This window comes from Tribolium madens, unplaced genomic scaffold (genome assembly GCF_015345945.1).
Source record: "Tribolium madens isolate multiple individuals breed KSU strain unplaced genomic scaffold, Tmad_KSU_1.1 Scaffold_1;HRSCAF=32;Tcas5.2_LG8, whole genome shotgun sequence".
Taxonomy (NCBI): Eukaryota; Metazoa; Arthropoda; class Insecta; order Coleoptera; family Tenebrionidae; genus Tribolium; species Tribolium madens.
In genome coordinates, this window is record NW_025400984.1 from 5,161,548 (window position 1) to 5,166,033 (window position 4,486).

The 4,486-nt window shown below is 31.2% G+C and overlaps 1 long non-coding RNA gene across 1 annotated transcript; it reads right to left on the minus strand.

Annotated features, from left to right (window-relative positions):
* Nucleotides 1-246: 246 nt before the first annotated feature.
* LOC123003917 lies at nucleotides 247-1,225 on the minus strand. Its single transcript, XR_006412657.1, has 3 exons — nucleotides 1,114-1,225; nucleotides 651-1,059; nucleotides 247-588 (listed from the first exon to the last, which is right to left on the minus strand). It is a non-coding gene; the product is annotated as an uncharacterized LOC123003917 (long non-coding RNA).
* Between the last annotated feature and the right edge of the window lie 3,261 nt (nucleotides 1,226-4,486).

A 4,486-nucleotide genomic window follows, 5' to 3' on the forward strand; every position in this document is an offset into this window, starting at 1 on the left:
AAACACAAGAAATTATATTGTACATATGTATTGTATAAATATTGTACAAAATAAAATATAACAATATTACAACAAAGGTGCAATTAAAATTTATATAACAAATTTAAATCTAAATATTATGTAATTTACAAATTACAAATTACAAATCATATAATACGTAGGTATAGCGCATCTTATACTGCTTTAGAACACTGTTTTTTTGTATGTATTGTATGTATTTTGAAATTTTGTAATAACAATTACAAATTTAAAAGGAAAACAACTCATTTATTTTATTTCTTTATTTACCAATAAAACTCATGAACTACGACTGACAAGACACTTAAAATTTTATGACACGAAAAAAATACAAACGAAGGTATATATTCTCTTGGGCTACTAATATCTTCATTGTATGTATTATATTCAACTAAAAGTAACATTTGATTAAGTAGATAATTCAGGTAAGTCGAATAGAAAAAATCTTTTGCTTCACAGTTCTTTATACGTTTACATTAATTACAGGAGGGAAAAAAGGAGGTTTAAGAGGTATGAAAAGTAAATCTGTAAAGGTCACATTAGTGATGTTTGAAGCCCTATTTGCTGATTCTACAAAAAAATTAAAACATCCAAAAATGTAGGTACTTAAATATGTATTCAGATTAACTTACGCCCCAAAATGTAGACAAATAAGTAAAATAACAGCAACAATATAATTTCTATTTTAAACATGTTGCTTCATTAATACGTTTCCAAAATTTTACTAAATAATAAACAGACGTGTCTCCAATTTTATCAGAATTTGAGCCTAATAAATTTCAATAGAGAGCTCATATTTTTTTCTAATTGCTTTTTTATCAATAAGTGGTAATCTTATGGCTATTGTGTTTGTTTGCAAGCAATTAATTTGAAATAACACGCATTTATTATATTTTTTTATATTTTATTCTAACACCTAAGTTTCCATTGCATCAAATCAACAGTTGATTCAAAGACTGATTGTTTAAGGAATAACAGTGGGAAATAACACTGGACCTCTGTCATTCCGGTTATCTACATATTCATCATCGGCTAGAAGTACTAAAATTAATAAATTTTAGTAATTATTTTACCTTTTATTTTTAATATTATTACAATTAATTACCTCGACCTGAAGCTTGAATTAGCAGAAAAAAGCACAAAATTAATAAATGCCAAAATCTTTCAAGTCCATTTTCTTTTTTGTAACTCTTTCTAAGATCTTAAACTTTAATTTTAATAAAACATTATTATCATTCTTTTTATACTTTTTTTATTGAGTTTATCTTTATTGTGTTTAAAATGCAACAATAATTATTGAGTAATAAAACAACAAGTCTGAACAACATGTTATTTGTGTTTGGTTTTAATAAGACATCCGCCGCCCCCGTTTGGCGATTTATCGCACGTGTGTACATTTTTTCGCATATGAAAATGTCTGGCATTGGGGCGGCATCGTATTTATATTTCGGTTCGTCGGGGGCGGCCTGCTGAGAACATCTGTCGCTAGTCGAAGCAGCTGTCGTCGACACCGCGTTAAGGCGTTGCGCCCCGCCACCACCACCACCGCCTCGGATCACGACACCGCCAACGCCACCCCTTCATGGCCACCTCAGACCCAGATATGAACCCGAGCAGCCGCGATACCACTCCACAGACTCACCCGGAATGATAGAGCGCCGGAAATTGGGTCAATAAACTGAGAAAGTGAAGGGAAATTTAGACCTTTAGCAGGAAATTTTTGAAAAAAAAGCCAAGTTTTTGGTATCTTCGTGACCTATTTATCAAGTTGAAAAGTTTCTTGTCGATTAAATTAGAAGGGAGTAACGGTGCGGCAAACTGTTAATTAAATCAACGACTAATTGCAGCCTCGCACTGACAGTAGAACGGACTAAGGCAAAGGAAGAGCAACTTGTCAGTAATTATTAATTAACAGCACGAGCTTTCAGGCAGCTTTCTAAGCTTTTACCGGCTTCTCTAAGCTTTACGTCTCGTACAGCGGAATATGTTTATATGAACCGTCGGCCAAATTCGCCCTTACATCCCTCGCGTTTAAGCCGCGCTGGGGTTTTACGCCCCGTACGGAATGGGGGTTATATTTCAAAGCCTCTTGCAATATACTATAAAGATTTCGAACAATTTCTCATTAAGGCGCAATGAGCTACTGATTGTCATTTATTTGCTACGCAATTGTGAGCCTCTTGTCTGTTACCAACGCCTCTACTCAAATAAATGACGATAATTATTTCGTTTCTTTGACAAGTTGTACAAGATGGAGGGGTTTGCCACAGATCGTATCATATGGTATTGTAACACAAAAGAAATTTTCGACCGATGCTGTCGATGCGAATTGTATCAGGAACGTGATTATCTCACGATTTGGCCAATCGAAAGTGTCCACAGGACCGGCCACGTGACCCTGTTACGCTACTTCCGGTCAATCGGATCTGATTGTCACACGTTTCCGACACTTTTAATTGTGACATTGTTTCGAAAAGCACATAGTGCCAAAAACGAAAATGTCCACGAAACACAATTACGATTTTTTCGTTTTTCTTGAATTTTTTTTCAAAAACTGCATTTTATAATCAAAATATGAAAAAATTTCCTCTTGTAAACTCAGTCCGGGGACATACTGTATATACATTAATTTGTATTTTAGACCAGAGTGGGCTATGGAAATTTAACGAGTTGTATGGTAAAACTGTGGCTGAATGACAATAAAATAGCCTACTCTGGTTTAAAACAACAATGAATGTAATATACAGTGTGGTTCATAATTTGCGCCCCATGGAAAAATGCCAAGTAAGGTAAGATACCAGGAACATGAAAAATGTTACTGATGATCTTGTATATATTTTTTTATAATTATTTAGTAAAGATACACAAACTATGCCAATAAAAACCATAAATATAGTTACAATATAGGATTTCCTCTTCTAATAGTCAAAAAAACATGTCAAATTGTTTTTCCAACAGAAATAAATAGAGTCAAAATGCAAGATTTAAACTCCCATAATTTCGAAATTGTTATAGATAGAATTCTCTATATCCTTGGTATCTCACTACTACTAGGTACTAGGTATTTTTCTCTGGGGCGCGAGTTCTAAAACAACCCTGTATAATGTTCGGTTTTTGCTAACATTTGCCATTTTTTACTTTGTTTAGTAAAAGTTTGTCATAAAATGTCTCTTAAATAATTTATTATATCTACGTAAGTTTTATTATAAAATGTTAACTATGTTAAGAATAATTGTCTATGTATAATATACCCACGACTTAGCTTCTTATTTTTTAAATCTTATTTTTTTAATTGTATTTATTTAATTTTTTGATATTAAAGGCAAATTCAATATGAAAAAAGAACAAAAAATAAAGCAGGGCTATTTGAAAAACAACATTTTGATAATATTTTGTCAAAGATTGTGTGCTGAGAATATTAATTTTGATTAATGTTGATGTGATGATAATAGTTATTTGTAGTACAAGGGAGGAAATTGTACCTTTTCCTCCAGTAGGTGGAAGTTACTGACCGAGATTTGTTGACGGCAGGAATCACCCAGAGAATCACAAACACTTTCTTCCGATGTAATACATATAATTTTTCCTACGACTCAGCAAAAAAATAAAAAAAAAATCTTGATAATCCAATACTGCCATTAAATCTATTAGCATGTTTTTTGGTCACTTTCCTTTCTGAAATTAGGGTAGAAGAGCTTACTTTCTGTTAGGTTATAGGCAAAAATAATAAAAATACAGCGTTAAATATTAATTTTTTTTGTAAATGTATACTTTAGAAGTTTTGAAAAAAGTTTTATACCTAATTTATCGATGATCTCTTGTAGTGTTCTATGGTTAAAAATCAGTTGGATTCAGAAAATATAAACACTTTTTTTATTTTTCTGTTTTTAGCTTATTTAATGTTGGCAATTTAATTTCAAAAGTTTTAGATGAATTTGATTAGAAAATTATTTGAACACATGGAATTTCATAATTTTTTTGTAAATGTCACTAAGAATAAGAAAATTTGTGTAAATAAAATGAAGTATGGAATAGGTATGTAATTTATTCTTAAAGAAAACAATTTTTTCTTCCTAAGGACTAATTTTTCACTTGCTTTTCGTTGTAATAATCTTCACGATGATTTTGAGTTAATTGTGAACATAATACATATTTTTTTTCGTTTGTTAAATATCTAGTTCTTTGGTTTCTAGTGCTAGAAAAAAATGTAGAACAAAAAAACATAATTACTTTTTTATACACGTTTAATAGTAATGTCGGTTTTTATACAGAATTTTATTATTTAAAAAGGTCAAAATTTGCGTTTTCGGGGGTTGGGTTGCTGGGATCGTTTCGTACTGTGGGGAACAAAACAGGACCAGTGTTGCCACCTAAATCTCAAATTAAAAGTTTGTTATTATTAAATATTGCTTTACCTTGAGAATTAACTGATAATAAAAGAGCAAATAGCACTAAAATTACAACTAGG